Source organism: Pristis pectinata, chromosome 5 (assembly GCF_009764475.1).
Source record: "Pristis pectinata isolate sPriPec2 chromosome 5, sPriPec2.1.pri, whole genome shotgun sequence".
NCBI classification, from domain to species: Eukaryota; Metazoa; Chordata; class Chondrichthyes; order Rhinopristiformes; family Pristidae; genus Pristis; species Pristis pectinata.
This window is the reverse complement of record NC_067409.1, coordinates 8293208-8314766: the sequence shown is the minus strand read 5'-3', so window position 1 is coordinate 8314766 and position 21559 is coordinate 8293208. Positions and strand designations below refer to the sequence as shown.

Genomic DNA, 21559 nt, shown 5'->3' with positions numbered 1-21559 from the left:
GTGGAGAAGTTATAATTAGCTCAACAGGAAACCACCTTTTCAACAGATTATAAATGTACAATATTTGAGTAGAAAGTAGTGGGTGAAAAGGTAGAATTGAGTTTTTCCATTGGCTTGCGTGCCTCTACCATTTATACCACACAGAAATGAAGATTAACCAGCTTCTAATTACAGGGGTTACCAGTTGTATCCAGAGCATGGCAATCCAGATCTGTCATGGACTATTAATGTTAACATACGCATTGTTACACAAGCCATGTTTACTATATAATAGATTTTTTAAAATTAGTTCTCAGAATACAGAAAACCTCCAGTTTCCTCCCACATTCCTAAAGTTAATTTATCATTGTAAATTGCCCATGGTGTGTGTAGATGAAGGACAGATTCCAGTTGGGGGAATAAAATGGGTTAGGGTACGATTAATGTAAAAAAAAAGGATGCTTGATGTAGACTAGGTAGGTCAAAGGAACCTCTCTGACTACGAGGGCAGGGCTAACAAGTCCAGTATTTATTGCTAATCCTTAAATGATTGAGAAAAGAGAAGACAGCAGCTGCTATAAATCACTGTAGTCATAGTGCATCGAGGGGGGAGTTCAGGAATTTAAATCCTGTGACAATGAAGCAATAGTGGTTTACATCCTACAGTGCCACATGACCAGGGAGTGGAATCTACCAGTAGTGTTTCCATGCAACTTATGCCATTGATCTTCTTGGATGCAGGTTTGGGAGAAGTTGAAGTTGTCTTTTTGCATTTTGTAGAGGATACACACTGCAGCTGTGGTGCCCAGAGATCAAGTATGGAAAGCATTTGATTGTCAGTAAACAACACACAAAGACTGTCAGTGAACAACAGGTATGTCAAGGAATCTGAACAAAAGTAAAACTCACAATGAAGCCAGTCTTATACCACTCCTTTGCAAACGGTCAGATTCTACAAGCCACTTCCTGATGTTTGTCCTACAAAATACAACCCCTTTATCCTGGTTGATTCCTAGATCAGTAATGGCCTCAAACCAGAAAAATAACAGAAAATGCTAGAAATACTCATTAGGTTAAAGAGCATGCAATGGAAAGGGCAGGGTGTTGGAGAGGGACAGAGATGGCATTTCATATTCATGAAAAGTCATTAGCCTGAAACACTGATCCTTTTCCTTCTCCACAGATGTTGTGTGATCTGCTGAGTTCTCCAGCATTTTGTGTTGCTTAATAGGAAGTCATACCTAAACTATAAATATTTGTACTTAATTTTGGGGAAAAAATACCTTTTCCTCCCCCAAAATTTTACTTTTAGCTTTGATTCTAATGCCTTCTTAATTTCTCATTTGTACTCAAAGCAAACTAACATGATCTGATTTATGCAATTAATGCATTTCAGTATTTAAAATTTAGTTTGTCTTTCAACCATCCTTCTAATGAAATGATCTTTTATTGTAAGTGATTCATTGTAACATTGTTTGCCAAGCTTCAATATTGTTCTGCATTATTGCCTTCAGAAGTATTTGGTTGATTTTTACAATGTGTTGGAACATTGAGGTAATTAACTACTTCTCCTTTATAAGTGTGTTCTTCCAAAGCACAATACTGTCCATGCTGGAATTCTGAAGTAGAAAATACTGGAAATAGCAGATCAGGCAGCATCTATGGAGTGCAAAGGACAGTCGGCATTTTGGGTCATGACCCTTCATCTGGACTGACAAGAGGTCTTCTCTCATGATATTCTACCCCATTGGCTCCACCATCCCACTAAATTTAAAATGACTCTCGAATTCAAATTACATCTTGGATGCAATTGATTTTACCTGCACAATCCCTTCTTCACACTTTTGGTCCTCCAACCTTTTATCACATCCATTTGTCTTTGCTGCGTGATCAAGGCAGAGTCAGAGTTGTACAGCATAGAAAGTGGCCCTTTGGCCCACAGTTTCTGTGCCAACCATCATGCCTATCTATACAAATCCCACTTGCCAGTATTAATTCCATAGTCATGGCCAGGTCTCTTAAATCTTGTTACTATTTCTGCCACCTCTACCTCTGCTGGCAGCTCATTCCAGATACCATCTCTGGAAAAATTTACCCCTCAGATCTCCATTAAACCTCCCCCCACCTTAAACCTATGCCATCTAGTTTTAGACACTTGCTCATCTTTGCTCCCCCCTACATTAAATAACTTTTCAAACCAATCATTCATTTATTTCTCCTCATCTCTCCACTAATACCTTGATATCAACATCCCTTGATCATTTTCTTCAATGCAAAAAGAATCTTGGGACATTTTCTACTTACAAGGTGATTTCAGGTTTTTCACTGCCACTGCTCTACCTAACCCCAACTCATAGTTGATTAATTTATATAAAAAAAAGCTCTAGTCAGAGCCAGAATCCACCAGCAGGATGAACATTCTGGAAATTCATTTCTTGAGAGGATAACAGAAAAAAAAGACTTGTGGAACTTCTCACTGTTATATAGTCAGACACCTCATTTGAAGATTGAGAGTTTCATATCCCACTGCAGGAGCCAGAGTAGATTATCTCAGCTGACATTCAAGTGCAATACCAGAGGAGCAGTACACCATTGGTGTCTCTTTCAAATTGCTGAATAGAACAAAGTCCCACAATCAATAAGTCAATTTGCAGTATAGCAAAACTCCTAATCCGTTATCAAAATTGTTCGAAAGTCCCGATGGCTGGGCATCTGGCTCCCAGGACCCCATTTCCCACACTCCAGTTCACTGGATAAATTTATTATACTATTGTGCAACTTCTAATAAGGGAATTAAAAGCATGTTGTGCTATTAATAGGAGTCACACCCAACATTCTGGAAAATCTGCCAGTCTGGCACCACCTAAGCCACAAGGGTATCAGATATACTGCACAGATGATGGTTGAGGAATACAATAATTACTTAAATACATGCATTAAAGCTAATGAGGAAATGCTTAACATAAAATCATAGAAATATACAACAGGCTGGGTAGCATTTGCGTAGAGAGAAACAGTTCACATTTCAGTACAATGACCTTTCATCAGAACAACTGAGCTTAGAGATTCAGAGACAATTAGCACTGCCACTGGAACTCGACAAGACTGTCAGGATGTGCCATGTTGTCCAATGAACTCTTGCAAGTACTCAGTACATCAGAAACAAATTAGCCTTTTCAGCCAACAATCTCTATCTGACTAAAACAAGCTACAAATTACACAGTCAAAGTAGTAGTGGATAGCAGAGTAATTTAAAATGTTTAAATTTTACCTCTATAATAGATGGTGGATAAGTAATTTCTTTACTATACTTTAGAGCAAATGAAATTTGGGATTCTAAAAATCTGACAAAAATAAAAGTTGGTCCTGTCACAACTCATGGCCCCACTTTGTTCGGGGAGGATTAGGAAGATTACTTTCCAAGCTTACACCCACTTGTTGCATGAAGCAGTTTCCTAAATATTTCCTTTCTTGGCTCCTTCTCCCTGGTGTCTTCTTGCAGTCTAGCTCTTTACATTTGGGTTATTAACTGGCTATATCTTCTCTCCATTGGTTGAAAATAGTCAAAAATTCTAACCCTTTCATGCACAATCAACATTTTACCATCTTCACGCAACCTCTCAAGTTGTAGTTATCAAGGCAAGTCAGCTTGCCTTTGGCAGCCTGACCTATTTAGGATCTTCTACCTCTTAAGTATTTTCTTGGTGCATGTAAGCGTTTCCACAGCCAACATTGCCAGGATTTGTCACCATTAACAGCAATAATGATACACAAGCTGAATACTTAAAACATCAGCAACTTGAGGCATTGCCAAGTTTATTTGATATTGGCTACAGGAGATTGTATAAAGGCTATTAGTGGGCTAATAACCCAAAAGCCTGTGCTAACAGCCCAAGAACACAAGCTTAGCTAGAATCATATGATAGGCTAACAATTTGAATTTAGTTTTGAAAGAACAAGTAGTTTTCAGTAATAATGACCACAAACTGTTCAAATGTCGTAACAGATCAAATGTTTCTCTAATGTCTTTCGGAATAGAAAGGATGCCATCATTAACTAGCATGTCGTACATTAGGTGGAACAGGAGTGAATGTCTTTGACTTGTTTTTATGAAAAGAAGCTTTCACAACTTCCAGATGATTCAAAGCATTTCACAGGCAATGGTGGCACATTTATATAGGGGGGAAAATATTTGGCCATACATCACAACTCCAGTTTAAATTAAAATCACACACTTCTGTATGCAAAATCTTTCGTTTTAAAGATGTAGAGGATCAGATTGAAAATAATAAAAACTGTAGATGCCGTGAATCTGAAATAAAAATGCTGGATACACTCACGTAAGGTAGCTTCTGTGGAAAGAGAAACAGTTAACATTTTAACTAACTGTTTCTTGAAGACCCTTTATCAGAACATGGAAAGAAAAACTTAAGCTGCTCGACCTACTAATGTTTCCAGCATTTTCTGTTTTTATTTTAAGATGGTTAATTAATGGTGGGGAAACTTTTAGAAATGTTAATCATGGACAAATTAGTCACTTATATAACTGTGAATTTATAGAGAAGGCAAGCATGGATTTGTTTAAGGCAAATATCTTGCTCAATTAATGAGGTAAAAAAAAAGACTTGATAAGGTGTATATGAGCTTTCGAAGGACATTTGATGTAGTGCAGTAATAGGTTGAGCATCAAAAATGAACCCCATGGAATAAAACTGGCAAAGCAGCATGGATAAAAAAAATTGGTTAAGTGATAAAGAGAAAAATAGCAAATGGTTGATTTTTCTGAACTGGAGAGAATTGTATAATGGTATTTCCCAAGGGTCATACAAGAACTAATGCTCATCTTAACATAACAATGAACTGTACTGTGTGCATAGCATACAATTTCTAAATGATACACTTGGAAGCACCATGAACTCACAAGGATAGTGATAAACTTCAAGGGGGATATTGACAGACTGGTAGAAGGGCAGATACTGGATAAATCAACTTAATACTGCAAAGTTCTAAGCCTCACATTTTAGTAGAGGGAACAAAGCACAAAGTACAGTGAGACTCCCAGATCTTTAGCCATCTATGCATGAATTGTTGAAAGTATCAGGGCAGACTGAGAAAACAAATAAAAAGCAAAGATCATGGACTTTATAAGTGGTTCCACTTGGAGGTTTGACATTTTTTTTGTATCATTTTTCAGGTATAGGGCATTGGACCAAGGTACAAAAGCAGTGTCAACACCTATGAAACCAAACTATAAACTACTGTGTGCCAATCTCACCAGGGAGGGTGGGGGAAGCAGAGAAAGACTTCGAAGACTGTGACAAACATCACCAACATGGACACGAGAACAAAGCCACTAAAGCTTGTGTATACTTTTGCTGTTACTTCCTGTATAACAGTTTGCTTATTACAGCGAACTGCTTTTATAATGCTTGTTATGCAAAATACTGACATAAATGGGCCAAACACCTTGTGTGAATTTACGAACGAAAAATTATCTTCAATTGGATCAGCATCTCATCCTCTGCATAAGCATACACTTAAAGTTCAGATGGATAATAATAAACAAAACAGTTATGCAGGAAGTAACAGCACAAAGCACACAAAAGTTTGGCTTTGTTACGAACCCATCTTTGGTCATGTGCATAATCAACTCCAAGACATTTTCCATTTACACAAGAACATAGAATATTAGAGCACAGTACAGGCCCTTCAGCCCACGATGTTGTGCTGACAATTTATCCTGCTCTAAGATCTATCTAACCCTTCCCTCCCACATAGCCCTCCATTTCCTTGATTATTCATGTGGCTATCTAAGAGTCTCTTAAATATCCCTAATGTATCTGCCCCCACCACATCTGCAAGATTTTATTGTAGCAGACTTTGAGACAGGAAAAATTAACCATCACTTCCACCATACATCCTCAAGCACCAGGACATCTGAGGATATGTCCCAATTTTAAGTGGCCATCCTTAATACCAGGTATAAAATCAAAGTTTAATATTTTACATGAGCAGTTGTAGGATATATTATGCAACATACATAAAACATGCAAGCTTGGGTAGCAGCATGAAGTCCAAAGCAGACCACTTCTGGATAGTACTGCCTTCACAATACCATAGAACTCTGTAACAGTATCAATTACTCTGAAGAGTACACTAACGTCATGAAAGCAACGTGACAGCCAAGTTTCCCCACAGCTAGGATTCACAAAGAGCAATGAGATTTGCTTGGGTCATTTTTCTGGTAGCATAAGCAGATTAAGTGATAAATTTTGGCTGGAACCCCAATAACACCATATGCTCTTTGAATAGCATCATCTATACTTGATCAGATAATTTGGCACTTAGCTTAACATTTTTCACAGATAGCAGTCCACATACTGCAAGCCTCCTTCAGCACTACAATAAAATGCCAGCCTAAGTTCTCTTAAAAACAAAGTGTATTGGCCTAGAATGCTTGGGAGTACCATCTATCAATGCTTACTGAGAACAGAGGTTGACAAAATATTGGCAGAAGTATGGTAGAGGTAATGGATGGAGTGAAAATTGATGAGCAGGATGGGTATGTTTAGAGTGGTTAAGTCACTGGGTATTAATGGTAACATCTCAGGTTAAGGAAAGTTTGGCTGAAGATAGAAATGCTTTTCAAATTTCCTAGATATGGAGGGGGGGAGAGGGGGGGTGGAGGGGAAGGGTGCTAGAAGTGGTAAATGAGAACCCTAAGGCATGCCTTAGAACCCTAAGGCATGGAACACCCTTGTTCAAGGTGCAGACTTTCCAGGTAACCACAAGCTGGTCAGCATAACATTGGTGGTGGGCAAGGCTCCAGAAATAATAATTGGTTAATTAAAACAGCCAGCAAGCATTTGCAAAAGGCAGATAACATTTGATTAACCTAATGGAATTGACTTGATAAAGTAACAGATTAGTGAAGGGAAATGCAATGGATGGTGTCCATATGGATTTTATAGCAAGCATTTGACAATGTACCACAAAGTTAATAAAATATAGAATAGGACAATCATTAAGCTTGGTTGCAAAAAATGGCTTAAGAAAACAGTTGTGACAAATGGTTGCTTCAAGTTAGAGGACGGCAGACAGTGGGTGTTCCCAAAGGCTTGGTACCAGAATCAGTTGTTTTTTATTTTTGACTCTGACATTTGGGTGCATAGGATGAAATTTCAAAATCTGCCAATACGACCAAACAACTATGATGATATCAAACAAATGCATTAATACAGATAGAGTAGCAGAATGGGCAGACAAAATTTAATGCAGGGAAGTGTGAGTTGATGCATTTTAGCAGTTAATGACACAGGTCTAATGAATGTGCAGAAAGAAAGGAACCTGAGGTGTTCAAGTGGACAAATCTGTGAAGGTGGCAGGACTTATTGAGCACATAGTTAGCAAAACATATGGGATTTTATACTCCATTTAGAAACTGAAGAGGAAAGTTACGCTAAACTTTTAAGAAACTCTGCTTGGGTCACAGACAGTACATTCTGTCCAGTTCAGTCATCACATTTTAGGAGTGTGCAGAGATTTACCAGAATGATTCCAAGGAATGAAAGCTATACAGAGTAAAACAGAAGTCGGTCTTTGAGATTTGAGAAAAGCTCTGAGATTTGAGAGCTGTGCACAAGATTAGGGTAGGTTTTAGAAGGGAAACAAAAACCGTACCCATTAGCTGATGGCACAAGGAGGACAGAGGTAGATTTATGGCTTTGGGCAAGAGATACAAGGTTGGAGTGGTGGTGGAGGGAGGGGTGCTGTTTCCAACAGTCACCAACTCTAGCAGGATATTTTCCAAAGTTAGCACTCATGAGGTAATGATGCATTTGCTTTATTAAAAACTACACCCCATAGCTTACAATTTAGTCAGTCTGCAAAGGTGGAAACTGGTGCTGCCTACTTTGCAATAGATTCAGCTTGGTCTGGGCTCCCCTCCAGCCACAACCATCAGATCACCAATCATTGACGAGAATGTAGGTGGCAGGATCAGTAGGTTTACCAATGACAATAAAAATTGGTGGTATAGTGGACAATGAATGAGGTTGTCCAAGATCTAGATGAACTAGGAAAATGGGCAACAGAATGGCAGATGGAATTTAACTCAGACAAGTGCAAAGTGATGCATTTTGGGAAGTTCTAGGCAGGAGATACAGTGGATGGCAGGGCCCTGGGAAATGTTGTTGAACAGAGTCCTATGGGTACAAGTACATAGCTCCCTGAAAATGGGAACACGGGAAGATTGGGTGGCTAGGAAAACTCATGGCACGCTTGCCTTCATTAGTCGAGACGTCATATTACAGTTGTACAAACCATTGGTTAGGCTACAGTTGGAGTATTGCGTGCAGTTCTGATCACCACACCATAGGAAGGATGTGATTAAGCTTGAGATTGCAGAAGCGATTCACAAGCCCTCCAATCCAGGCAACATCCTTAAGTTTGGAGAGATTGGACAGACTAGCTGTGTTTTTCCTGGCGCAAAGGAGGCCAAGAGGTGACATGAAAGAGGTATAAAAATGGTTTCTCATTCAAGATCCTATTTCTATACTGTACAACTATGACTGTACGACCAACACCATGCAATTGTCACTGGCTGTCATTTCACCCAAGTATAAAGTACAAAGATAGAATGGCAGTAAAATTTCCACACTCAGATTCTGCATTCAAATATTAAAGCAAGTCTCTAAGACCACATGTCTATTTTACATTCCTTAAATTTGGGTGGTGATCCATTCTGAAAACAAATCTGTATATGAGCATTAAGTCTTACAAAAAATGAAAGATCAGACAATCAGGTTTTAGTGAGGGAGGAATATCAGTCCAGGAAGAGAAAATGCCTGTTCATTTTCAAATAATGTAATATTGTCTAGTCACTGAGACTTTTGGCCTTACCACAAATAACATCGTGGATCTCCACAAATAACCAAAGACTATGCCTTCAAATAATACAGCTCAATGCAAATCCAGAACTCGTCTCAAGAGCAAACGGTGTATGAAAACATTCAACCACAAGGGCAAAGTTCCTTCAGCCAACTACAATTAAAATGACTTAAAATTCATCCAATATCTGAAATACATTCAGCAAATACAAGGGCTATTTCCTCAAGATAAAGGTTTTGTTTGCAAATAAAAACAAGTTTCCATCTATTACCTTCTTAGGGTAAGGAACTCAAGGGTCAGGAACTCCAAATTCAGAGTTAAAGAGCAGAGAAATAGGCCCTCCATTCCACCAAGCCTATATCAATTCATTTACAGTAATCCCATTTTATTCTACTCGCACATTCCCATCAACTCCCCCCCCCCCCCCCACGATTCTACTATTAGACACACACGTGCCAGAGGCAATTCACAGCAGCTAATTATCCTGTCAAACCCCATAAGTGATATTATTGAAGTGTATAAAATTCTTCTTATTAGTCTAAGCACTGAGTACCAGGTCCTATCTACTTAATTGCCCCTCATTTGGGCAACTTCAGCACCCACTGCCCTCACACATCCTAACTGCCATTTCCAAGAAGTCAATCTGGTGAAACTTCACAACATTCCCTTAAGCTTGGGTAGGGAGACCTGACCTACAATATTCTAGCGAGTCTCAGCAGAGCACAATATAATTGCAGCTCTTGTCCAGTTCCTCCAAATACCACTTCAAATCCCTCAGCTAAAAACTCTGCTGCCTTTCAATTTTTTTCCCTATCAAAGTGGTTGGTAACCTCAGATTTTGCACATTACATTCCACCCATCTTGTCCTTGCTCAATTCACTTAACTTGTCTATACTCACTGCATCTTTCTTGCAATCCACAGCTGCCCTACTTAATGTTATGAGCAGACCTTGATCTCTTCATCCAAGATCACTGCTATAGATTGTAAAAACCCACTGCTCCAGAAAAATCCCTGCAGCTGCTGTTACTTCTTAGGCAGTCCCAGTTGGGAGAACCTGATTCTCGAGCAGAGGAAACATGGGTTGAATAGTTTACCATTGGTTCTGTAAATCAGATCCATTCTAAAAGGAAGAGAATTATCACAAAAAAAAGAGAAAAGCGTTGTGGTAAAGATACAGGCCTGCCTGACATTAAACTGTACCAAGAATAGATCTGTTCTCAATCCATTGATTCAGAACACAGCTTTCATGCCATTGTGAAGCAAATGAGAGATGGAGATGGATTTCTGCAGGAAGCCAAATATGCCCCACAGTCCCTCTCAAATGATAGTCAAAAGGTGAAAAATACCACATAACATAGTTGGTGCTGCTTTTGGAGTTGTCATGAAGTTGTACACTTTGCCTTTACATGGATGGAATCTACACTGCAATTTGGGGAGCAATTGAGAAGGATCCCAACATTGACTTTCCCTGAGACAAACAGGAACACCCCTCTATAAGACATCTCCTCCTTAAAGATGGTCATTATTACTGCATCTCCAAGGTCTCCTGGTATGTCCTCTTCCAAGATGTGGGATAGGATGCTTTGAATTTGTGACTCAAGTACCCCTCTGCCAAGTTTCAGAAATTCAACAGGGATACCATCTGTTCTGAGGCCCAGTTGTTTTTCAAGTTGGCACAAGGCCTTTGACTTTTCATCATTCAATAGTGGGGACAAGGTTGGACCAGACAGTTTGCTGTAAACAAAAAAAAACAGCAGATGCTGGAAATCTTCAACTTGATATGTTAAATTTTTCTCTTCTCACACATGCAGCATGACCTGCTGAATATTTCCAGCATTTTCTGGTTTTGTTTACTGTAAACCATGTATTTGTTCTTTCATTGTTAGCCATTGCTTGTTTACTGCCATACCTTTATACAGTTTCCCCAATCTACCATTGTCAACTTCTACCTCATACCTTCATATTTTCCTTTGTTTAGGTTCAAGAGATGGACTTCATTGCGAATTAATTCACTTTCAATCCTTTGATAAAATTGCATTATGATCTCCCTTCCCTGAAGGGCCCTTATATGCAAGATTATTGACCCTTCTGCATTGCACAATACAACCATTTCTTTATTGGCTTCTCATCCTACTGATCTAGGAAAATATACATGGGTGAGTACAGCACAGGAACAGGCCCTTTGGCCCACCACGTCTGCACTGACCACGATACTAATCTAAACTAATCCAATCTGTCTGCGTGTGTTACGAATCCCTCTATTCCCCGCTCGTTCATGCATCTGTGTGAATGCCTCTGAAACATTGCTATCAGATCTGCTTCCACCACCTCCCCTAGTAGTGCATTCCAGGCACCCAGAACTGTAAAAGAAAAACTTCCCCCTCTCACCTTAAAGCTACGTCTTCTAGTATTTGACATCTACTCTATCTCTGCCTCTCAAATTTTATATACCTCCATCAGGTCACCCCTCAGCCTGTGACACTCCAGAGAAATAGGTTAGTCTAACCTCTCCTTGTAGCGAATACATGCAACATCCTGGTGAATCATTTGTGCATCCTCTCCAAAGCCTCCACATCTGTCCTATAGCATGGGGACCAGAACTACACATAATACTCCAAATGTGGCCTAACCAAAGTTTTATACAGCTGCAACGTGACTTTTCAACTTTTATACTCAATAGCCTGACTGATGAAAGAAACCATACTGTATGCTTTCCTTACCACCCTATTGCCACTTTCAGGGAGCTATGGACTTGTACTCCAAGCTCCCTCTCCATTAATTCTCCCAAGGACCTGCCATTTACTGTATACTTTCTTCTTGCATTTCACCTCCCAAAGTGAAACACCTCACTCGTCTGCCACTTCTTTGTCCACATTCCCAACTGGTCGAAATCCTGCTGAATCCTTTGACAACCGTCCTCACTATCTACAGCTCCACCAATTTTAATGTTTTCAAATTTACTTAACAGACCACCTTCACCCAAATCATTGATATACTTTACAAGCAACGGTCCTGGCAAGAATCAGTCCTGGCACTGATTCTTGCTCATAGACCTCCAGTTAGAAAAACTCTACAAATTTGTCTTCCATACTATGATTGCTAATTTGATTTGCAAAGTCTATATTTAAAGACCCTACATAATTGCTCTTTTAACTTGTAACTCTAACTTCCCCATTTTATACTATGCCCCACATTATGACGGTTTGAACCTAACAATAACTTCCACCGAGGATTTCTTTCACATGCTGTTTCTTAGCTCCATCCAAATAGATTCTACTGCAAGTATTCCTAAACTTATGATAGGATTGGATTCCTAAAAAACATTCTGCTAACAAAATATTGTAAATTGAATAGACTGGGTGAAACATTGGTATTGCTATGACTGAGCTGTGTCACACTATTTATTATAGTGAAAAGTAGATTTGTAAACAGAGGACATTTACGTGGACAGGTACAGTGGTTTTGCAGCAAAAATCTAGGAACAGCACAATACCCATGTTGCACCCTGAAGTGCAAGAGCCTTAAGTATTTCCTTACAAAAAGTCTGGTCTGAGTTCCAACCAATGCACTACAGGAATCCTGCAAATGTAGCCTCAGCAATAACCACAATGACCCAGAAATGGGCAAGTGAAATTTTATCCAAAATAAGGAAAATTCTATTATAAAAACAGAACCAGATGCAACCTTATTTTAAAAAGGTATTTCAAGTAATATCTATCAAAGTACTTGATGCAGCAAGCTTATTAAAAAGGTATTTCAATTAATATCTTTACAGCAAAAGCCAGACGTAATATTGTGCAAATTAGATTGTACGCCAAATTAAAGTTAAGTGAAATAGAAAGGAAGAGAAAATCAGAATATTCACTTTTATAGACATACAATTCAACTGAAGAAAAAATCCAAATTAACATAATCAGACTTTAAAACTTCTTCCTTGAACACAGTTCAGTTTAAGACCAAAAATAGTTTAAAGCTGCTGGCTGAGGTGAGAAGGAGGGGGTGGCGCTAGGGATGGGTGAGGGGCAGAGAGGTGAAGGGGGGCCAGTGGTGTGAAGGGAAGATGGGAGCAGTGGTGGTGGGGGCAGTGGTGATGGTGGGCGAGGTGAAGGGGGGCAATGAGGTGAGGAAGGGGGGCAGTGGTGGTGGTGGGGAGGGGTGAGGAGAGGAGGAAGGGGCAGTGGTGGTGGTGGGGAGCGAGGAGAGGAGGAGGGGGCAGTGGTGGTGGTGGGGGGGCGAGGAGAGGAGGAGGGGGCAGTGGTGGTGGTGGGGGGGGCGAGGTGAGGAGGAGGGGGCAGTGGTGGTGATGGGGGGCGAGGTGAGGAGGAGGGGGTGGGGGGTGAGGTGAGGGGGGTGGGGGGGTGAGGTGAGGGGGGTGGGGGGGTGAGGTGAGGGGGGGTGAGTAGAGTGTCAGAGATGAGGAAGGGAGGGAGTGAGGGGAGGGGGTGAGGAGGAGAGTGAGTGAGGCGAGGGTGAGGAGGGTGGGAGGGAGGAGGGCGAGGGGGGGAGTGAGGCGAGGGGGGGTTAGGAGGGGAGGGAGTGAGGCGAGGGTGGGGGATGTGAGGTGAGAGTGGGGGGGATGAGGTGAGGGTGGGGGGTGAGAAGGGGAGGGGATGAGGTAAGGGTGGGGGGGATGAGGTGAGGTGAGTGAGGGGGTGGGTGAGGGGATTGAGGAGGGGAGGGAATGAGGTGGGGGGTGGGGAGGGGGTGAGGTGAGGGTGGGGGGATGTGAGTGAGGGGGGTGAGGGTGAGGTGAGGGTGGGGGGGATGAGGTGAGGGTGGGGGGGATGAGGTGAGGGTGGGGGGGATGAGGTGAGGGTGGGGGGGATGAGGTGAGGGTGGGGGGATGAGGTGAGGGTGGGCGAGGGGGTGGGTGACAGTGGGGGGTGAGGGGGATGAGGTGAGTGAAGGGGATGAGGTGAGTGAGGGGGATGAGGTGAGTGAGGGGGATGAGGTGAGTGAGGGGGTGGGTGAGGAGGGGAGGAGGTGTGGTCAGGGGAATGAGGTGAGTGAGGGTGGGGGGTGAGGTGAGTGGGCGAGGGTGGGGGTGAGGAGGGGAGGGGGTGTGGTGAGGGGGATGAGGTGAGTGAGGGTGGGGGTGAGGAGGGGAGGGGGTGTGGTGAGGGGGATGAGATGAGTGAGGGTGGGGGGTGGGGTGAGTGGGTGAGGGTGGGGGTGAGGAGGGGAGGGGGTGTGGTGAGGGGGATGAGGTGAGTGAGGGTGGGGGTGAGGAGGGGAGGGGGTGTGGTGAGGGGGATGAGGTGAGTGAGGGTGGGGGGTGGGGTGAGTGGGTGAGGGTGGGGGTGAGGAGGGGAGGGGTGTGGTGAGGTGAGTGAGGGTGGGGGGGTGAGGTGAGTGAGAGTGGGGTGAGGGGGGTGAGGGTGGGGGGGTGGGGTGAGGGGGGTGAGGTGAGGGGAGTGAGGGTGGGGGGGTGAGGTGAGTGAGGGTGGGGTGAGGGGGGGTGAGGGGAGTGAGGGTGGGAGGGGGTGGGGTGAGGGGGGGGGTGAGGGGAGTGAGGGTGGGAGGGGTGGGGTGAGGGGGGGGGGGGGTGAGAGGGTTTAGCCGAGCACCGGGGCCTCGGTGCCGGGCTCCCCTCACGGGGCCACCGAGGCGGCGAAGCTCCGCTCCGCCCGGCCCCGTCCCGGACGCCGGGTCCCTCTGGTCGGGCGCCGCCGAGGGTGAGGGAGGGGAGAAGGGGCGAGGACGGAGGAAAAGTTAAAGACGCCGCTCACCTCGGAACCCCGCAAATGGCGCTGTCACCCTCCGCCGCGCCGAGCATCCTGGGACAGCCCGCCCCCTCCCCTTAAAGGGCACGTGCGGCTCCGCAGCACCTCCTCCACTGACATTATACGTCGGAGGGCAGTATTACACTGTAAGGGTGGGGATGCAGATTCAGAGGCAGAGGCAGAGGCAGAGGCAGAGGCAGAGGGAGGGGGGGGGAGGGAGAGGGAGGGGGGGGAGGGGGGAGGGGGGGAGGGAGAGGAGGAGGGGGGGAGGGAGAGGGGGAGGGGGGGGGAGGGAGAGGGGGAGGGGGGGGGAGGGAGAGGGGGAGGGGGGGGGGGAGGGAGGGGGGGAGGGGGGGGGAGGGAGAGGGGGAGGGGGGGGGAGGGAGAGGGGAGGGGGGGGGGAGGGAGAGGGGAGGGGGGGGGGAGGGAGAGGGGGAGGGGGGGAGGGGGAGAGGGGGAGGGGGGGAGGGGGAGAGGGGGAGGGGGGGAGGGGAGAGGGGGAGGGGGGGAGGGGGAGAGGAGGGGGGGGGAGAGGAGAGGGGGGGAGGGAGGGGGGGAGAGGAGAGGGGGGGAGGGAGGGGGGGAGAGGAGAGGGGGGGAGGGAGGGGGGGAGAGGGGGGGGGAGGGAGGGGGGGAGAGGGAGGGGGGGAGGGAGGGGGAGGGAGGGAGGGGGGGAGAGGGGGGGGGAGGGAGGGGGGGAGAGGGGGGGGGAGGGAGGGGGGGAGAGGGGCGGGGAGGGAGGGGGGGAGAGGGGCGGGGGGAGGGAGGGGGGAGAGGGGGGGGGGAGGGAGGGGGGGAGAGGGGGGGGGGAGGGAGGGGGGGAGAGGGGGGGGGGGGGGAGGGGGGGAGAGGGGGGGGGAGGGAGGGGGGGAGAGGGGGGGAGGGAGGGGGGGAGAGGGGGGGGGGAGGAGGGGGGGAGAGGGGGGGGGGAGGGAGGGGGGGAGAGGGGGGGGAGGGAGAGGGGGGGAGGGAGGGGGGGAGGGAGGGGGGGAGAGGGGGGGAGGGAGAGGGGGGGAGAGGGGGGGAGGGAGGGGGGGAGGGAGGGGGGGAGAGGGGGGGAGGGAGAGGGGGGGAGAGGGGGGGAGGGAGGGGGGGAGAGGGGGGGAGGGAGGGGGGGAGAGGGGGGGAGAGGGGGGGAGGGAGAGGGGGGGAGAGGGGGGGAGGGAGGGGAGGGGGGGGGAGAGAGGGGGGAGGGGGGGGGAGAGGGGGGGAGGGAGGGGGGGAGGGGGGGGGGAGGGGGGGAGGGGGGGGGGAGGGAGGGGGGGGGAGGGGGGGAGGGGGGGGGGAGGGGGGGGAGGGAGGGGGGGGAGGGGGGAGGGAGGGGGGGGAGGGGGGAGGGAGGGGGGGGAGGGGGAGGGAGAGGGGGAGAGGGGGGAGGGGGGGGGGAGAGGGGGGAGAGGGGGGAGGGGGGGAGGGAGAGGGGGGAGAGGGGGGAGGGGGGGAGGGAGAGGGGGGAGGGGGGGAGGGAGAGGGGGGAGGGGGGGAGGGGGGGAGGGAGAGGGGGGAGGGGGGGAGGGGGGGAGGGAGAGGGGGGAGGGGGGGAGGGGGAGAGGGGGGAGGGGGGGAGGGAGAGGGGGAGAGGGGGAGGGGGGGAGGGAGAGGGGGAGGGGGGGAGGGAGAGGGGGGAGGGGGGGAGGGGGGGAGGGAGAGGGGGGAGGGGGGGAGGGAGAGGGGGGAGGGGGGGAGGGAGAGGGGGAGAGGGGGGAGGGGGGGAGGAGGGGGGGAGGGAGGGGGGGAGAGGGGGGAGGGAGAGGGGGGGAGAGGGGGGGAGGGAGAGGGGAGAGGGGGGGAGAGGGGGGAGGGAGAGGGGGAGAGGGGGGGAGAGGGGGGGGAGGGGGAGAGGGGGGGGAGGGGGGGAGGGGGAGAGGGGGGGGAGGGGGGGGAGAGGGGGGGGAGGGGGGGAGGGAGGGAGGGGGGGAGGGAGAGGGGGGGAGGGGGGGGAGGGAGAGGGGGGGAGAGGGGGGGAGGGAGAGGGGGAGAGGGGGGGAGGGAGAGGGGGAGAGGGGGGGAGGGAGAGGGGGCAGGGAGAGGGGGGGAGGGGGGGAGGGGGGGGAGGGAGAGGGGGGGAGGGGGGGGAGGGAGAGGGGGGGAGGGGGGGGGAGGGAGAGGGGGGGAGGGGGGAGGGAGAGGAGGAGGGGAGGGGGAGGGGGAGGGGGAGAGGGAGGGGAGAGGGGGAGGGAGGGAGAGGAGGAGGGAGGGAGAGGAGGAGGAGGGGGAGGGAGGGAGAGGAGGAGGAGGGGGAGGGAGGGAGAGGAGGGAGGGGGAGGGAGAGGAGGAGGGGGAGGGAGGGGGAGGAGGGAGGGGGGAGGGAGAGGAGGGAGGGGGAGGGAGGGAGAGGAGGAGGGGGGAGGGAGGGAGAGGAGGAGGGGGAGGGAGGGAGAGGAGGAGGAGGGGGAGGGAGGGAGAGGAGGAGGGGGGAGGGAGGAGGGGGAGGGAGGGGGGGAGGGAGGGGGGGAGGGGGAGGGGGGGGAGGGAGAGGGGGGGAGGGGGGGGAGGGAGAGGGGGGGAGGGAGAGGGGGGAGAGGGGGGAGGGAGGGGGGGGGAGGGAGAGGGGGGGAGGGAGGGGGGGAGAGGGGGGGGAGGGGGGGGGGGGGGAGGGGGGGAGGGGGGGAGGGAGAGGGGGGAGGGGGGGGAGGGAGAGGGGGGGAGGGGGGGGAGGGAGAGGGGGGGGAGGGGGGGAGGGAGGGGGGGGAGGGGGGGAGGGAGGGAGAGGGAGAGGGGGGGAGGGGGGGGAGGGAGAGGGGGGGAGGGAGAGGGGGGGAGAGGGGGGGAGAGGGGGGAGGGAGAGGGGGGAGGGGGGGTGAGGGAGAGGGGGGGAGGGGGGGGGAGGGAGAGGGGGGGAGGGGGGAGGGGGGAGGGAGAGGAGGAGGGGAGGGAGGAGGAGGGGAGGGGGAGAGGAGGGGGAGGGGGAGAGGAGGGGGAGGGGAGGGGGAGAGGGGAGGGGGAGAGGGAGGGGAGAGGGGGAGGGAGGGAGAGGAGGAGGGAGGGAGAGGAGGAGGAGGGGTGGGAGGGAGAGGAGGGAGGGGGAGGGAGAGGAGGGAGGGGGAGGGAGGGAGAGGAGGAGGGGGGAGGGAGGGAGAGGAGGAGGAGGGGGAGGAGAGGAGGGGGAGGGAGGAGGGGGAGGAGGAGGAGGGGGAGGAGGAGGAGGGGGGAGGGGGAGGGAGGAGGGAGGAGGGGGAGGGGGGAGGGGGAGGAGGAGAGGGAGGGCGAGGAGGAGGGGAGAGGGAGGGCGAGGAGGAGGGGGGAGGGAGGGAGAGGAGGAGGGGGGAGGGAGGGAGAGGAGGAGGGGGGGGGAGGGAGGGCGAGGAGGAGGAGGGGGGGAGGAGGAGGGGGAGGGAGGGAGGGGGAGGAGGAGAGGGAGGGGGAGTAGGAGGGGGGAGGGAGGAGGAGGAGGAGGGGGGAGGGAGGGGGTGGGGGGTGGAGGGAGGAGAGGGGGAGGGAGTGGGGAGGGGGGTGGAGGGAGGGGGAGGGGAAGGGAGGGAGGAGAGGGGGAGGAGAGGGGGGGAGGGAGGAGAGGAGGGAGGAGGGGGAGGAGAGGGGGGAGGGAGGAGAGGAGGGAGGAGAGGAGGGAGGAGGGGGAGGAGAGCGGGAGGGAGGAGAGAGGGAGGGGGGAGTAGAGGGGGAGGGGTGTGGAGGGAGGGGAGGGGGGGAGGAGGGGGGAGGGGGAGGGAGGGGGAGGGGAGGAGGGGGGAGAGGGGAGGGGGAGTCTGGGAGTGGTGGGAGGGGACGGGGAGGGAGAGTGGCAGGGGAGAGGGGGGAGGGGAGGAGGTGGTTTCTTAAAAACGAGTGGAGGCAAATGAAAATGTCCCTGGATAATGATGTGGGAGCTGGGGAGGGTGAAAGGGGAGGGGAAATGAGGGGGGGGAGGGGAGATGGGGAATTGGGTGGGGGAAGAGGGGATAAAGGAGAGGGGAAGAAAGGTGGGGTTAAAGGAAAGGGTAAAGGGGAGAGGGTAAAGGGGAGGGGAGGTGTCTGCGAATGGAGGGGGTAAGGGGAGGGACTGGGGACGGTGGTATGGGAAAGGAGAGAGGGGAGGTGTTTTTTCAACTTTCCAATATAGGAAGAACAACACCCATTTTCCAAAGTTTAACAGGGGCTGTTTATTAACAACCAGATCTTAGTGATGTTTATTTTGGGATTGAAACTGTTCAGAGCTCCAGCAGGGACATATTGCTTTTTGTTGTATTATTGTCAAGGGACCTCTTACTTCTGACGAGATAGATGGGATCTCATTTTAAAGTCTTATCCAACAGTGCAGCGCAAGATACAAGAGTGACACTTTAACTGACAGGTGAGAGTGCCTGCATTGAGCCACAGCTGGCATCGTTATTCCTGTTTTTTGCACTGTTTATTTATTTTGTAATTTATAGTAATTTTATGTCTGCTGCCACAAAACCACAAATTTCATGACATACAAGTCAGTGATAATAAACCTGATTCTAATTCTGATCAGTAACTGAAGAGGAAGGTGAAAGAAAGGGTGGTTGAAGGGAAGGAGGTTTTACACCATTAATATGTACACACCCTACAAAAACTTTAAACAGATAACAGGATTGTGTATAACTCTCTATGCACTCCTGACTCACAGGATAAAATAACAGTCCTTATTCTTGCATAATTTTAGGAAGGCAATATCAGTTCATGATTGGACTGGATTGAAGGGCTTTAGTTATGGAGAGAGATTGGAGAGGCTGGACTTGTTTACCCTGGACCGAACGAGTCTGAGTGGTGACTTGATAGAAGTATAGAACATAATGAGAGGCCTAGAGAGGGTAGTTAGTCAAAATCTTTTTCCAATTGTCGGGGTATCAGAAACAAGAGGGCATAGATATATGCTGAGAGGAAGGAGTTTTAAGGGAAATTTAAGGGGTAAGTTTTTTTACACAGAGAGTGGTTGATATCTGGAACGCACTGCGACTTCCCTTGGCAGTGTGTTCCAGGCGCCCACCACTCTCAGTGTAAATAAAAACTTGCCCCGCAAATCTCCTTTAAACTCCCCCCAACATCTTAAACCAGTGCCCTCTAGTATCTGATATTTCTACCCTTGGGAAAACACTCTGACTATCTACCCTATCTATGCCTCTCAGGCTGCCCCTCAGCTTCCAACACTCCAGAGAAAACAATCCAAGTTTATCTAAGCTCTCCTTAGAGCTGATACGCTCCAATCCGGGCAACATCCTGGTGAACCTCTTCTGCACCCTCTCCAAAGCCTCCATATCCGCTCTATTGTGGTGACCAGAACTGCACGCAGTTCTCCAAATGTGGCGTAACCAAAGTTTTATACAGCTGCAACGTGACTTGCCGACTTTTATACTCGGTGCCCTGACCAATGAAGGCAACAATGTAGTATGCCTTCTTCGTCACCTTATCCACTTATGTTGCCACTTCAGGGAGCTATGGACTTACACCCCAAGATCCCTCTGTACAGCAGTACTCTAAGGGTCCTGCCATCTACTGTATACTTTGCCCTTGCATTTGACCTTCCAAAATGCGTCACCTCAGACTTGTCCAGATTAAACTCCACCTGCCATTTCTTCACCCAAATTTCCAACTGATCTCTATCCTGCTGTATTGTTTGACGACCTTCCTTGCTATCCACTACTCCATCAATTTTCATGCCATCTGCAAACTTACCACCTACAATTTTTCCAAATCATTAAAATATTTTACATACAACAGAGGTCCCAGCACTGATCCTTGAAGAACACCACTGGTCCCAGATATCCAGAAAAGAAAAAAACACCCCTCTACCACTACCCTCTGTTTTCCATAACCAAGCCAACTTTGGATCCAATTTACCAAATCACCCATGTGACTGAAGCTTCTGGACCAGCCTACCATGAGGGACCTTGTCAAATGCTTTACTAAAGTCCATGTAGCTAATGTCCACTGCCCTATTCTCATTGACTATCTTCATCACTTCCTCAAAAAGCTCAACCAAATTTGTGAGAGAGGACTTCCCTACACAAAGCCACACTGACTAGCTCTCATTGCCTAATGCGAGTAAATCCTGTCCCTTCCCTTCTATTGATGTTAGGCTCACCAGCCTATAATTTTCCGGTTTGTATCCGGACTTGTTCCATGGCATTAATGCCCTTCATATTAATGGGGAGTTCACAGTACAGAGAATGTAGGATTTGCTTGGTAATTGATTCATTATTGTCACACGTACTGAGAGAAAGTGAAAAGCTTTTGTTTGCATTGCCATCCATATGATCATTCTGCATTTAAGTACATCAAGGTAGTACAAATGGAAAGAAAAAACACAATGCAGAATATGTTACAGTTACAGAGAAAGTACAGTGCAGGTAGACAAGGTGCAAGGGCCACGATGAGGTAGATTGTGAGGTCGAGAGTCCGTCTTTATTGTACAAGAAGTCCATTCAATAGTCTTATAACAGTGGGATAGAAGCTGTCCTTGAGCCTGGTGGTGTGTGTTCCCAAGCAATGGCTTTTACTATGCCATCTGGATCAACCATTTCTTTCTGGTAGTAGCTATAAGCAAGACCCCCAACATCTTATCTGAAATGAGATCATCTAACACAACAAGGCCACAACTTAAATGTGTGAACTGCTGGTGAATATAGCCTAGCAATGTACCAGATGGTGCCTTTGCTAACATGTTCTGATTTTTTTATTTACTAACTTGACAAAAATAATCATGAAAACTTGTGCCTGCATCTTGTAATCTAAGTTCAGCCTGACAAAGATAATGAGGAAACTTGTGTACTAACTCGGAAAAAAAAACAGGCAGAAATGCTGATTAGTTCCAGTTATAAATCAATTTATGGTACAGAGGGTAGGTAGGATGATATCCAGGTCTCAAGCAGAAACGAAGAGAGAAAAATAAAAGGGAAATCTGGAAGGGGACGGAAAAGATGATGTAATCTTTTAATCTAAAAATAAATTCTCAGCTCAAGCCTACCATCTGTGTTGTACTATGTTAACACATACATGGGCTGCAGTC

At 48.9% G+C, this 21559-nt stretch overlaps 1 protein-coding gene across 6 annotated transcripts in view; it reads right to left on the bottom strand.

Moving 5' to 3' along the window:
• nktr (natural killer cell triggering receptor) overlaps positions 1 to 14639 on the bottom strand; it is a 174830-nt gene extending 160191 nt beyond the window's left edge. For 4 of the 6 annotated variants that reach the window (XM_052015714.1, XM_052015716.1, XM_052015718.1 and 1 more), the window contains exon 1: positions 14599 to 14639. The gene's annotated coding sequence lies outside the window, so the exon portion shown is untranslated. The remainder of the gene's footprint in view (positions 1 to 14598) is intronic. The other 2 variants (XM_052015720.1, XM_052015715.1) reach the window with 1 other exon arrangement.
• Between the last annotated feature and the right edge of the window lie 6920 nt (positions 14640 to 21559).